At 49.0% G+C, this 14,825-nt stretch overlaps 1 protein-coding gene across 2 annotated transcripts in view; it reads right to left on the bottom strand.

The window, feature by feature from the left end:
* LPP (LIM domain containing preferred translocation partner in lipoma) overlaps positions 1 to 12,702 on the bottom strand; it is a 555,915-nt gene extending 543,213 nt beyond the window's left edge. The window contains exon 1 of one of the 2 annotated variants that reach the window (XM_075938239.1): positions 12,535 to 12,702. The gene's annotated coding sequence lies outside the window, so the exon portion shown is untranslated. The remainder of the gene's footprint in view (positions 1 to 12,534) is intronic. The other variant, XM_075938236.1, reaches the window with a different exon arrangement.
* Between the last annotated feature and the right edge of the window lie 2,123 nt (positions 12,703 to 14,825).

The following is a 14,825-nucleotide window of genomic DNA, read 5'->3' as shown; positions in this document are numbered from 1 at the left end:
GGGCAGCTGCAGGGTCTCTCCACCCCCCAGTGCCTCTTCTCAGGCCAGACGTTGTGGGGTGACCAGATGGCAAGTGTGAAAAATTGGAACTCGTTTTTCGGTCGGACGTGTGTGAGATATGGTTGCGTACATAAGATAAAGCCCTTAATACCGGGCCGGTCCCAATAATATAGGGATGTCTGATCACCCCAGAGGAAATGGAAAAGGAACCATCCTGTCCCGCCAATCTCTGAGAATGGCACCAGGCAGCGATGGGGAGAGGAGAGAGTTCTTCTGACAGCAGCTCAGATTGGCTGTTCTTCCCCGGGAGGCAGACAGCCAATCAAAGGGTGCTTCCTCCTCAGAGGCAAGGCTTAAATTTGCTTGAGGACTGAAGGCTCTCTCACCACACCCAGGCAGGCTCCAGCCCCTGCCATTCCCACCACTGCATGCACATTAAGAGGCGGCAATGCTGGTGACATTAAGTGATTTGCCCAGGGTCATATGGGCAGTCAGTGACAGAGCCAGGGGCTGGCGCCCAGATCGCTTGAGTCCCAAATCAGCACCTTAACCACAAAGCAACCCTTTTTTCCTCTGCTCTGGGCCTCTATCTGCAGAACTGTCACTTGTAAATTGGCAGAGGGGAGCTAAAGGGAGCCACAAACATTTACCTCCCCAAGATGTTTCAAGGTTAAAGTCACTCCGGTGTGTAAAGCACTTTGAGATCCTTAAATGACGGGCTGTGTAAATGCAGGGCTTCAAAAGGGAGCAGCTGGACCACCTCTTAGACACACAAAGGGGAAACAAGATGTGATTTTTGCCTTTTAAAAGTCCTTTCTCTCTCTCAGGAGTGATTAACTCCCTCCCGCTCTTGTGCAGGAGAGATAAAGACTAATGGCTTTTTTTTTTTTTTTTAAGATCTCTTTATCAAGCAAAGCTACAGACTCCCAGTTCTGCTCTCTGCTGTTTTAATGAAAGGGCCTGGCAAAGCTTTGCCAATTGATGCAGCCATTTCTGGCATTATTTTATCCCCTTCTCTTCCTTGTTCTTGGGGAAAATGATTAGGTACCGCCAGACATAGTGCATCTAGAGACCACAGAAGAGACCCAAATGGATGTGCCTTTTTCTAGGGCGTCACCAGGCTCCACCTAATTCAGAACTGTTCTGTTGCCTTCCTCCAGATGTTTCCTAATGGCAAGGCAAAGCTGTCCTTGGAACACCGACGGTTCACACACACAGAATGGGAAGTGACTGTCTAGGAAGGAGCCCTGCAGAACGGGATGTAGGGGTTAGAGTGGACCACAAGCTAAATAGGAGTCAACAGTGTGATGCTGTTGCTAAAAAAGCCAACATGATTCTAGGAGCCCTTAACAGGTGTGTGGTGAGCAAAACATGAGACGTCGTTCTTCCACTCTACTCTGCGCTGGTTAGGCCTCGGTTGGAGTCTTGTGTCCAGTTCTGGGCATCACAATTCAAGAAAAATGTGGAAAAATTGGAGAAGGTCTAGAGAAGAGCAACACAAATGATGAAAGGTCTAGAGAACATGAACTATGAGGCAAGGCTAAAGGAATTTGGGTTTGTTTAGTTTGGAAAGGAGAAGACTGAGGGGGGACACAATAGCGGTTTTCAGATATCTAAATGGGTGTCACAGGGAAAAGGGGAAAAAATTGTTCTCTTTGGCCTCTGAGGATAGGACAAGAAGCAAGGGGCTTAAACTGCAGCAAGGGAGGTTCAGGTTGGACATTAGGAAAAAATTCCTACTTGTCAGGGTGGTCAAACACTGGAATAAATTGCCCAGGGAGGTTGTGGAATCTCCATCTCTGGAGATATTGAAGAGCAGGTTGGACAGTCCCCGGTCAGGGATGATCTAGATAGTTCTTGGTCCTGCCGAGAGGGCAGGGGACGGGACTTGATGACCTCCCTTCCATGTCTAGTGTTCTATTAGTCTGTGGTTCTAAGTGTGGAGCAGTAGGCTAAGCTCACAGCACAAGGCAGTTTCTGCCTACAACAGCGTTCCATGCCATAATCACTTGGAACCACATGGCCACAGGAAGGACAGATCTCAGATATTCTTGCTAAAGGAGAATCTCCATTTGGAATAAGCAGTATATGGCCTAAAAACAGATGTGCAGTTCCCATTTCCTCCAGTAGAGGCCAGTGGTAAACATATACTAGCCTATTCATATTTACATATACATGTTTCCTCCCAAAGGACTTTGCACTCTGAATGCAAGAATCCCTTCACCCGCCCTCCATAATACAGGCCAGGGCATTAGGTGGAGGACCAATTCCATTTTGCCAAGGATTTCAAGATCTCAGAAATTTAGAAATTCTCTACAGACGAGTTCCCTCTTCCATACCCCCCCCCCCATATTTAATTTCAGATAGATTAAAAACATTGAATAAAACTGAAATATTGTTTTAACTGGCTTTTCAAATTCACACATACAGAGCATGCTACAGATCACGTTTTGAAACAAACCCGCTTTACAATGAAGTTTTGTTCCAAAAAAGGTCAAAATAAGCCATTCTGACATTGGTGGAACTTTTTTTTTTTTTTTTTTTTTTTTTTTGCTGGCTTGACCCCAAAACTATGTCAGCAAAAGCCACATGATTTCGTGGAGTGCTTGTATCTGGATGGGCAAGGGTTCCGTCTGTGTTTTTTTTAAACCATCTCTAGGGGGAAGTGAAGATCCCAGAGCTAGCGGGAACTGCAGAAAGTCCAGGCACTTAACCAACTTGCAACTTGGCCAGGAGGACACAACCTTCACACACCTCCTCTCAGACCACCTTTACCATGAGGAATCAGGCAGTGCTGACGTCATGCAAGGACACTGACTCAGGTCACCAACACTGCTTCTGACAGCACCTAGAATTTCTAAGCTTCAGGGAACTCCAACTCGGCAAAGCTTGTGAGATCTGACTGTAATCCCAGACAGTGCAAGCCTCAGGCAAGTTCGAACTGGAATACAGCTGGTTCCTGACTTACGAACACACCATCCGCACTTACGAACAGCGCGGCTGTATGTATAAGCATGTATTTCCGACTGACTTACAAACAAATCGAGTTACGACCAGGTGTTTGGAACGTAACCCGTTCGTAAGTTGGGGATTGGCTACAGGGCTAGATCTTCATCAAGTACAGTGTCAAATACTGCTGGACTTCAGACAGCGTCCGTTGGTGCAGGTCCTCTGACGATTTGGCTCCATCTCATGACTAGGGTTCTATAGGAGAAGGCCTGAGAGGTGCCCATGTGTAACAAAGAGGAAAAGGAAAAGCCCCCGGAAGGACATTTGTTGTGATGACTTTTGTAGTACATTGTGGGAGGACAAAAAACACAGAAAGGAGAGTAGACTAAGGCGGACACTGCTGATGGTAAGTGGAGTTTAAACTCTTCAAATGCTGAGGCTGAAATCCAGCTTGCGCCTTCGAAATAGCTCTGTTTGCTCATGAAAAGGAGCAAGTCGGGCGACCGCCGGCTTATCAGAACTGCTCTTAAGCTTCACAAAGTGCAAATATATAGATATATATAAATATAAACCCAGCAGTGTGGGGGTAGGCCAAGAAAGTAAATCAGATATTTTAACCCTTTTAAAATGCATGTCTTATTTTGACAACTGGAGAGGATCTACCTGGGGGCGGAGGAGGGGATCTGATGCATGATTTTCATGTACCACCATAGAAGGGAGTTGGTCCAGAGAGTCCCCAGCCAGATGACAACCAGAAATCCCAGAGCAGACATCATTAGCAGCATTTCAATTGCCCTGTGCACGCCAAGCATATGTAGGGGGTGGGAAACCACCTCCGCTTCTCCTCTAACCGAACGCGTGGATGTAAAAATCTCGTTTTCTTGCCTTTTATGTTGCCCATAAAGCGCCAAATGTTGCTTTTATCTCCCCGACATGTGTATAATTGGGCAAGTGATTTCTCAGCCACCTGCGTGATGACAGAATTGTGCCAAATGTTGCCTGTTTCCTGGCCCAAGCACTCCCCTGCTCTGACAGCTCTCGTCTGCCACCATCCAGAGCCAGAACAATGCGAGACAGGGAAGAGACCAGCGCAGGAGACAGTCTGCCTGGAACGATACTCCCGAGGAACGATACGCCCGCTGACTTCAGTAGCAGCCGATTGAGGCGCATGGCAGCACAGCGGCTGCTTCAGCAATGGGCCACTCTATTTACAGACTCAAAGTCTTGCTCCTTCCCGTCCTCCCCGTGGCTTCGCCCAGCTCGGGTGAAATACAGTCGGCAGAATATCACCGTCTCCCACGAGCGGATGGGAGACTCGTCGCTGATTGAAGAGAAGCATAACCTTGGTTAAAGAACTCCATCACCTGGACCCAGGTACTGCAATGACCATTCAGAGCTCTGGGATGAAACCCGAAGTCAACAACGTCTCTCCCCTGATACAATGGGACTCTTCGCAACAAGAGCCAAGTTCGTCTGTGAACCTGCTACTGGGGTTTGTCTGTGGAACAAACTCCCCAAGGATCTACGGGTGTCTCTTTCCAATCCAAGAACAAAGCACAGTTCTTTGGCCCTGGATTGGCTGATAAATACACCCGCTGCTGTGTGTTTGTAACACACACACACGCCCTAGCAGAACAGCACCCACCACATGCCTCTCCTTGTTGGACAGAGGATGAGAGAAAAACCAAGTGGCAGAGGTGCAGTCACGTGGCTTACGCACTCTTGGAAGGTGTGCAGTTACTCCGGCGAGAAGCGCAGTGCAAAACCCTAGAGAGCATAGAATAGCAGGTTGTAAATTAGCATAAAATGCCAGGCCAATGCACCATGGGGACTTGCTTTATTTCAGTTTTGCTTTGTTTTCATTATGCGATGGCACATAATAGTTTGCTACTACAGGTGGAACCTCTCTAATCCAGCACCCTCGAGACCTGACTGGTGCCGAACCAGAGAATTTGCCCAACCACGGGAGGTTAATATAGTCTAGCAGCGTTACTAACCCTTCCACTTCTTGCCGGGCTCCTAGAAGACATTGAGGGGCAAATCAGAGTTAAACAACATCACAGAACACTGAGAGCCAGGCCTGGGGGCTGTAAGCAAACTTTATGGGACCACAGGAAACTTGGCCATTTTCATGCTAAGTGGACATCTGGCTCATTGAAATCATGCTGGACCACGGATGTTGCTGCACTAGAGTGTGCCGGACGATAGAGGTTCAACCTGTCCTGCGAATCAACCTTCCTAGAGAGCATTTCATCCATAAATCTAAATGCACAGTCAACTACGGCAAGTACAAGCAATTATCCCCCTGTTCTAGATGGGCAAACAGAGGCACGGAGCAGTCAAGGGACTTGCTTAAAGTTACCCAGCAGATCCATGGCAGAGCCAGCAAAAAAACGCAAGTCCTCTAACCCTCAATCCTGTATTTTATCTTACCTCTAGATGGACAGTCAGATGTTTGGTTAACCAAAAAAAAAAAAGGCACCACCACAATGGTTTACAATTAAATGTGTGAGATGTGGGGAAAGACAGCCCTTTGTGTTATTAAGCTTTATGGGTTAGTACAGTGGTCCCCAACCATTTGAGGTTGCCGGGCGCCAGGGGGCATGGCCGTTCGCCTGCTGGGCGCCCGAGGCCGGCGCTCTCCCCCCAAGCGCCGCGCGCCCGGGGCCGGCGCTGGCGCTCGCTCTCCCCCCCGCTCCCAAGCACCGCGTGCCCGGGGCCGGTGCTCTCCAAGTGCCGTGCGCCCGGGGCTGGCACTGGCGCTCGCTCTCTCCCCCTCACCCCCAAGCACTGCGCGCCCGGGGCCGGCGCTCTCCAAGTGCCGCGCGCCCGGGGCTGGCACTGGCGCTCCCCCCAAGCACCGAGCACCCAGGGCCTGCGCTTCCCCCATGCGCCGCGTGCCCAGAGCGCAGGCAGCCAATCCGCGGTGCCCCCGGGGCCGGCGCTCACCGTGCGCCCGGGGCTGGCTCCGGCACCGCGCATGTGCCACGTGCCCGGGGCCAGGCCAGCCGTGAGCACTTGCCGGGCGCACACAAATGCCCCCGCGGGTGCCATGGCGCCCGCGGGCACCGTGTTGGGGACCACTGGGTTAGCATAACCTCATCACTGGAGGTTTTCAAGACCAAGATGGACAAATAAGTATCGAGGAGATGAGCTAGATGACCTTGTTTGAACACACGATTATATCATCAGCCCGACTTGGCCTCCTGCTAGACTATGACGGTTCAGGTGTTGGTGAAAATATTTTTGTTGGGTTTGTAACAAGGCCCCGGATTTACCCGATGACTCTGATGTCAAGATACTAAACGATCTCTATGCAAGAAATATGCACCTTGCAAATACAGGCAGGACATAATTCAAGCAAAAAAGACTCTGCCCCCCTGTCTCCAGCTTTACTACCAGAAAACTTTATCCACCACTCAAAAACTCCAGGGACGCGCACTTGGTCCTGCCCGCCCGCCTGCCCTAGAGACAAACGGTTCTGATGTTTGGGACCATGTGGATGTGATGGTGGAAATGAAATAAACGTCTCTTCCAGAGCTACAGCACAGCATCCAGCTCTGTGTAGCAAGTACTTTAAGTCATGAGCTGTCTGTGTCCTCCCAGCTTTTCAGTGCCCAAAGGTCAATGGTTTAGCTGTTTCTGTGGGACTCATGAGCAGGGCTGATTGAAAACTTCAAAACTATTTATTTGGCAGAAAAGTGGGTTCCCAACATGAATTTTGAAGTGTCTGCCTTCTGGTGAACTTCCAGTTTGTCAAAACCCTGATGTATTTCCACAGGGAACTGCTGCTGCAATGACTCATGGGAGCTGTGGTCCACTTGCTTCACAGACCCATTTTCCTCTAGGGACTGGATTCGCCAACCAGACTACATTTCCCGTGATGTACCAGCGCCACATGGCTGCCATGATGCAGGGCCTCCCTTTGCCAAGAGGGACCAGGTGGTTCACCAGAGGAGATGCAGTCTGACCGGGAAGCCTGGCCCACAGAGGAAAATGGGAACAAGGCATCTGAACTACAACTCCCATGATGCATTTCCAAATGGATTTTTCCCCCCCCCAGCCTAAGTTTTTCAATTTTCAAATTTCTGCCAGAAACAAATGAACATTTTCCACAGGAGGGGGAAGCCCCCCCCCCCCCCCCCCCACACACACACAACCACCTTGTTTTTTAACTAGCTCTATAGTGTTTTGAAAGGGCAATTCCTCAAATCGAGCTAATTCACACTGGATATGCCATACCGATTTCTCAAATAAAAGAGTTCGCTGTCCTTGTTTATTTAATAGCCTCGCCAACACGTTGGCATAGCTGTTCAGGTTCATGGCAGATTCACAAAGCAGATGGGCGGCGGCTGTATACGTCGGTGCCTGACAGGCAAATAGACCGTCAAGGATGTGCCGAGTTGGGTTTGGTTTTGAATTGCTCAACATAAACCAGATGACCCAACCTGCAACAGGAAAAATAAAAGAGCCTAATTTCTTTGGCTCAGTCTACTCTGCTGCTTGGCAAACAGATCCATATGAATGGGGCGTCAACTCATAGGGTAAATATAGTAGTGTGGATGTGGTGACACTAGCAGGGGCTTGGAGAAGCCACTTGAGTTTGGAAACCCCCCAGGGGTGAGCTCAGATAACTAGCCTGTGACTGTCTCAGTGCAGCAATGTCCACACTGCTATTTTTGGCCTGCCATCTCAAATCCTGCTATTGGTCTGCCTGGGCAGGGAGGCCTCTCTTAGTTGCAGTGTAGAAAGCCTCTATTTTTGGTGGAGTTTTTGCTTCTCTGCTTGAAAATGGCAGAGAGTAACTGAGCCAGTGGACTGCGGAAGGAACTCCAATTCATCTGCACAGCTTCCTCCAGAGAAACCCACCGACCTACCCATCACAGAGAGACATTTTATTAGAGTCAACCTTAGGCCTGGGGAACGGCAGCTAGTTAGCCAGCCAGTCCAGCTCCCTCCGTGAGGGCTGATCTGTGTTTGGTTCTCTAGAGCACTGCCAAAGGACCAAGCACATGGGAAAGTAGGAACAAACATTTCTATACCTAGTCTGACAACGGCGCATCCAATCCAGACCGTCTCTGACAATGGCCAGGAGCCGATGTCCCAGAGGAAGATATCAAACCTCCATAAATGGATGTTTATGCATTAATGTGCCATGGGGCTGGAGAATATTTCTTTCTATCTCCAATCAGGGGGTTTTCTTATTTCCTGAAGCACAAAGGCTTATATCCTTTACACGTTTTTATCTTGCAACTATGGAAATTGGTTAAACTGACTGATGACTTTGTGCAGAATTAAAAGCTCTTTGACTCAGCATCTTGTGACAATGAGTTCCCCAGGTAGCTGCATGTTGTATTAAAAACTAGTATTGCTTCTTACCAGTTTTAAAGGGGTTTCCCCTGTTCCACTGAGGGACATTCCAGAGTTTTATAAGGCCAATTCTTCTGCCTATATTTGTTTTTCCACCAAATAGACCTCTTAAGTTCAATACTTTGCCTTTTTTTTTTTTTAAAGCTAAGCATGGAGGGGCTCTATTAAACTCCTTGTGTAAGAAGTTCTTTCTAAGCTCTCAAAGCATTGTTTAAGAGATGTATACAGTCAATGCATGTCTTGATATTATGGCTCAGAGGCAAAGCATGTTATCCAACTGGAAAGCAAAAAGCATCCATCCTATTGTTGGCAAAAAGTGTTTTTGCTGCAACAGAGGCATGACGGTAGAAAGGGATAGCAAGATGGCCAGTGCCAAGCAGGCAGAGGAAGCAGCCAAGACAGATGCAGCCAATCAGGGGCAGAGTAAAGGGGAATATAGGGTCAGAAAAAAAAACATAGCACTACAACCACACATATGACTGAGAAGAGGCAAAAATACTATTTTGCTCCATACCAAACTCTACCAAACTCCACCCAACCCTACCCTTTGGAAACAGAAGACAGTCACTCCTCCCACTGGATGTCACAAGAGGAGCAAGAGAGTTAGGGCATTTGGCCAAGGGAAGGAAAAGCAGCCAGTCCGCACAAGGGAAGGGCTGGGATTCACGGCAGAGTCTGGGCAGTACCCCGACGCTGATCCAAGCGCAAAGGGCCACCCTCCCAAGGACTTGCCACACATCCTCAGTGATCCAGGCTATGTTCTCGGCCCATGCGTGAGGCGGGCAGACGTGGAATGTAAAGCTACAAATGTGTTTGAGGGCAGCCAGGACTTCGCACAGGGAGCCACCTCCCCTAGAGGAGGTGCCGGTGGCATCAGCGGACGACACCAGGAACCTCAGCGTAGCCGCAAGAGCTGCCTGTTGAATCCAGCCCTTCTTCCTTGTATGGCATCAGTAGAGATGGGAATGGTTTTGCAGCCTGCATGCCATTTTCCTTTAAGCAAAAAGAGGAGGAAAAAAACAAACCAATTTGATAGTGAAATTAGGGTGTTAATTGCTCTTTTAGTCCTTGAATGGGTAAGAATGTCAACAGCAATTATGTTTGGCTCTCACGCAGTGCCTCTTTGCCACAGGCAGGTTCAAACATTAAGGGCCAAGTTAAAAAGAAATAGAGTAGGCAAAAGTGTGTGTTGCAATGGCATGCCTGGTTGTTGCAGGCAAATGCCCGGTTTGGGTCAGAGTTATGGTGCCTGGGCAGGAAATATTACCTCACTGCATTTCTGAAAAATCAGGACTCGAATTAAGCCACTCAACCGTCCCCAACAAGGTAGCTTTAAATGGAAATTGAGGCAAAGTAGGGATAGGTCTTGTTCAAGGTATCACACTCACTTGTGAAGGAAAGTGCACAAAGTGCAAATTGTATTTCGATTGAATTTCGAAACAAGTATTTCAAAATTTGGTGCTTCTACACAGTGCCAAATTCCGAAATAATGAGCCATTTTGAGACAGCCCTCCTGGAACAAGGGTTACAGGGATGCTGAGGTAGGTCTCAAAATAGCAGGCACATTCAACAGATGCAGGAATAAGAGGAATAACACTTATTTCGAAATAGCGGTCACGCGGACGCTCCGGCGTCTCTATTTTGAAATAATGACTCCCCAAAGTAATTCGAACTAATCACTTCCTGAGGGTCCAAGCCAAGGTAGCAAGTCCACATTCACAGAGCCTGCCTCGGACTCATTTCAAGGCTTCCCTGTAGCGAGGAGACGCCAGTTCGATTTTGTTATTTCAGGAGTTATTAAATCGATGTTAGTTTCTTCAGAATAGTTTCCTAGAGTAGACGTGTCTCCTCGAGAGCCTTGTCCAGAACGGGGACAATTTGCACTGGTGTAAGTGACTCACACAACATGCAGGATGACAATCATGTCCGGTAAAGGTCTACAGAAGCACGGTGTTCTGTAGAATTTACGAATAAGGTGCTACAGTTCCTACAGCAAGGCGGCACATGTAATAAATAACACTTAGCTCGTGGGTAGTGTTTTTCATCTGTCGGCTGCTCAGCAATTTACAGATAAACCATGCATCCATGTGCTCATTTTAAAGCTGGGGAAACCAACACAGAGAAGGAAATAAACTGGGGGGAAGAGCACCTAGCAAGTTAGAACTAAGACTGGAAACCAAGTCGCAGCCCAGTAATACCCCACTTCCACCCCAACAACAGAAGCTGAGCACTTTCCAGGCAGAGAGGGGCAAAGAAAGAGGACAAAACAAGATCCTCTGGCCCCAATCATCACTAGGCATTGAGCGAAAGGGAAGGGAGAAGGAGCTTGAGGAAGAAAATGGAGATGATGGGGAATTAAGAATAAAAGGAACCCAGGAGAATGCGTATGAGAAGGGGCGAAAGACCCAGAAGGAAAAAGAGGACAGAAAATATGCTGGAGGATAGAACATTATAGGGAGAAAATAAGTGGGAGACAAATTGAGAAAAAGCAATGTTTGAATGGAAGAAAGCTTGTTAAGAATTAGGCCTTTACTTAAAGCCCAGTTTGAGCTTTGCATGCAGCTGACGTATGCTGAGCGGGAGCTGGTGAAGACATGGCCCTACCCCTAGAAAATTCCAACCAAAAAAGGTGTTTTCGGTTACATTTCTCAAGGAAAATTGCTTGTTTTCCAAATTCTGCTGGAAAATTGCGTTTCAACTGACATCCCAAATATTTTGGTTTAGAAATGTTCTGGCAGTGCCTCATGGGAGTTGTGCCGATGCCTCGCCCCCCCCCCCCCCCATTCCTCTCAGTCGGCCGGGCTTTCTGGTTGAGCTATATATCTGCCATGATGCACCACAGTCTCCGCTCTTGCAGCGGGGAGGGAGTTTCTCATGAACATCACAGGCCCTGCTGCACCCTGGGAGATGTAGTCTTGCTAGGGACCCCAGCCTATAGAGGAGAGTGTGCAAATGCAGTAATTGAACTGCAATTCCCATAAGGCACCGGGACCTTTTCAACTCAAAATATTTCCTCGCTCAGCCAAAAACGTTTGGGAGTTTGGAGTGTTCGGGTTATTTGATGAAAATGAAGATGCGCTCTGAGGAAAGCAGACACAGCCTCACATTCGTTGAGTTGAAACCACAACTCTCCACAGAAAACCTGTTGTGAGGGAACATTTTTGACCAGGCCTTTCCCTCCCAGGCAAAGATCCATTGCACCAAATCCATCCCCTCCCACATGAACCTCTCAGCCGCCTCTCTGGTGGGATGAGCAGAAGGCAACCAAGGGTCAAACCATCCAGGAGGCTGAGGCACACGAGTGGAGCAGTCTGCAGAGAGAGGACTTCCCTGCCCGGAGCCCCCCACCATGCACTGTTCATCCGCATGAAAATTCACTTAGGAGCAGCCAAGGAAAGAAAAAAATAGCAGGCGTGTGGTCCCACGCGGCAGGAGCTTCTCTTGCAACTGAGTCTTGGCTCAGGGCTGCAAGTATTAGCGACTTTCAATTTCCTCTGCCCCCAGGCATCCTGGAGAATATCACACAGATAACGCAGCTTCAGCTCCCGAGCTGGCAGATGGCAACAAGTATTTCCCCGTGCCCCATTGAGTACAGTAAGCGCCGCGCAATCCCGGGAAGCCACCCTACTAGCTCGATGAGTCGTTTAATAACACCGAACGTGCTCGTTTTCCTGTCACGGCCCAGCCAGAGCAGGGAACACCTGCCAGCGGACCAAAGACCCCCCCCCCCACACACACACACATCTTAAATCTAAATTGAATCTTGTAATGGAACGGCACTCGAGAGCGTGACCTCAGATCAGTCCAAAAGACGGGGCGACGGCGAAGGTGCCAAGGACTAAATGGGCTTTGGAGACAGAGCTAAGCCCACGTGCGTCTGATGACACCTCCAGGCCTGAAAGACCGGCCGTGCAGACTTCAGTGTCTCACTGAGCAGCTCTCACCAGCACGAACTTGCCTTGTGGAACTGTTTCTACCCTCCCCATTCTGTTCCTATCTTCAGCACTGAGCCATTGGTCTATACCTCTGAGCTCCGCCAGGAAAAAACACCCCCCCCCCGCAATAACTCTCTGCTGCTTTGCACGACGCTACAACTTCCACCGACGCCTGCCAGTCCACCGCCAGCTCCCCTGATCTCCAGGGGACACTAATACATTACTCCTCAGGTTATTTCCAACTAGCCTACGCTCAGTCATAGTCACAGGGTGAACTCACCACGGCAGCGCCTCCTGCTGGCTGCTCCGGGGAATTAGTCCTTGCGCAGCAGGGCGTCCCCTTCTGGCGGTGTTTCGCCCGTCTTCGCGTCACGCTCTCGCGCCGGACCTGTGTCGCTCCCGGACCACGGTGTTCTCCCCGGAACACTGGCCTCTAGCAGTGTCCGTCACAGTGGCCTCTGATCCCTTCCGGGGTTGTATCGGCAGTCCTCGGTTTCTACTGTCTCTGTGGCCCATAAGCCTAGCCCCTCTGTCACAAGGGCAAGCCACAGTCCATATGGGTCATGCCCCTATTCTGGAGGAGGTATCAGCACTCCCAGTTTCACCCGCCACGGCGGCCCCAAAGCCTCTCCCCTCTGCCTCAGGGACAAGCCACGGTCCGTATAGGCCACTGTTCTTGGTTGCACAGTGTAGCATAAGGGGAAAGGAGATACCTAGGCCCCTCCACTACTACTCTGGGTCCTGGCCCAGGGACCCTCTGGCAGCCATCTTGTCCTGCCCTCCTTCATTCCCCATTAACTGACTCTGTCCCTGTGCCACTTGCACATCCACAGCCCTTGGATCAAGGCCTGTGGCCTGGCAGGTACCAGGCAAGAGCCTCTTGCTCCCCTCAACCTGCCCAGCACTGCTCTACCCAAGGTGCTGCTCCTTCACTAGCAGGGGAAATGCCTCTTGCTGCTTGGCAGCTCCTTATATATAGGGCTGCCCCAGCAAGCTGCCCTCTGATAGGCTTCTTAAAAGTCTCTCCCTAATTGGTCAGGGCTCCCTCCAGCCTCCTTAGGGCAGTTGCCCTACTGTAGTCGTCTCCCTGGTTCTGTCAGCCACCAGACACATTGTGGAGAATAGGTACCCCACAGATATCCTTCTGGACTAGAACAAACTTTGCAAGTCTCTCCCCTTCGGCAGTTCAGAAGCCTGCCTGGCTAATTCGGCACTGGAATCCCTTTGTTCAGAGCCTGTATTGCCTGTCAGGTCACTCTCCTTTAGAGACATACAGGCACCTGGCTTGCACTACATTTTCAGAAGTGGTGAAGTCTCACTGGACTTTCCACATGATGCAGGGACTGCAGCAACTTTTGGAAACTTCCACCTGGAGGTTCATATGATTGCCACCAAGCAGATTTGAACCTGGGACTCTTAAAGCTTAGTGTTGAAGCCTCTACAGCTTGAGCTATAAAGCCAGCTGGTGCTCAGTTGCTAGATCACACTCATGGTAAGCAGTCTAATTGCCACTCCATGAGACAGTGACCCACACTAGGTAGGTGGGTGGGTTACATACTTTCCTAGCCAAAGAAGAACATCCCTGCAGGGACCTGGTTGAGATCCTGGACAAGCTCCCATTTGTATTTGCCACTGGGTAGATTTGAACCTGGGATCTCTAGAGCTTAGTGTAGGAGCCTCCACAGCTGTTTGAAAACATGTCCTGATTTTCAATCTGATATTTGTTACTCCTAAGTTTTCACAACTAGTTTCCAATAACTTGTAGGCTGCCCGCAAGCAGTTTGCCTTTACTATTTTGGGGCTCTGCAGTTCATTACCAAAATAATATAATGGGGTATTCTCTCGGCTGCCTCTGGGATGAATGAATTTTTAAAAAAACAACCAACCAACCAAACAAACAACCAAAAAATCCAGAAAAGCAACAGCGGAGAACATCACATTTCCAGTTTGAATTTTAAATGACCCATCAAGCCAAAACTCCTGAAACTTTCAGGATTTGCAAATAGCAGCAGCTATCTGAAAGTTTGCAAATAATTATCCCTTTACTCAGGTACTTATCTGGCCCTCATCAATGTCATATTTGAGGACCTCACAATTGGTAATGTATTTATCCTTAGCATTCCTTGGAGTAGGAAAGTGCAGCTACCCACCCCCAATATACAGATGGGGAATTGAGGCAAAGAGATTTTAAGTGACTTGCTGAAGGTCAAACAGAGCTTGGAAATAAAAAGGGTTTTTTAGAGCCCAAGGCCCCCACCTTAACCATTAGGCCATCCTTCCTCAGGATAGGCCAGCTTTGGAGTACTCCTGAAAATATTTGTAAACACTTTAGAGTGAGATTTTTTTCAAAGCTCTCTAAGGGTACGTCCACACAGCAGCAATTATTTTGGGAAAATTGATGTTCATCCGAAATAACACAGTGCGTGTCTACACTACAAAACCTTTATTTCAAAATACTGTTGAGCTGGAGGACTTCTTACACTGACTTCTGTAACCCTCATTTCACCAGGGGTGCGTCTAGCAACCACTTTTGTGCCAAAACTTGCCAGCTGTCTACACTGGCCGCTTGAA

Source organism: Pelodiscus sinensis, chromosome 10 (genome assembly GCF_049634645.1).
Source record: "Pelodiscus sinensis isolate JC-2024 chromosome 10, ASM4963464v1, whole genome shotgun sequence".
In the NCBI taxonomy this organism is placed as follows: domain Eukaryota; kingdom Metazoa; phylum Chordata; order Testudines; family Trionychidae; genus Pelodiscus; species Pelodiscus sinensis.
This window is presented reverse-complemented; position numbering and strand designations above follow the sequence as displayed.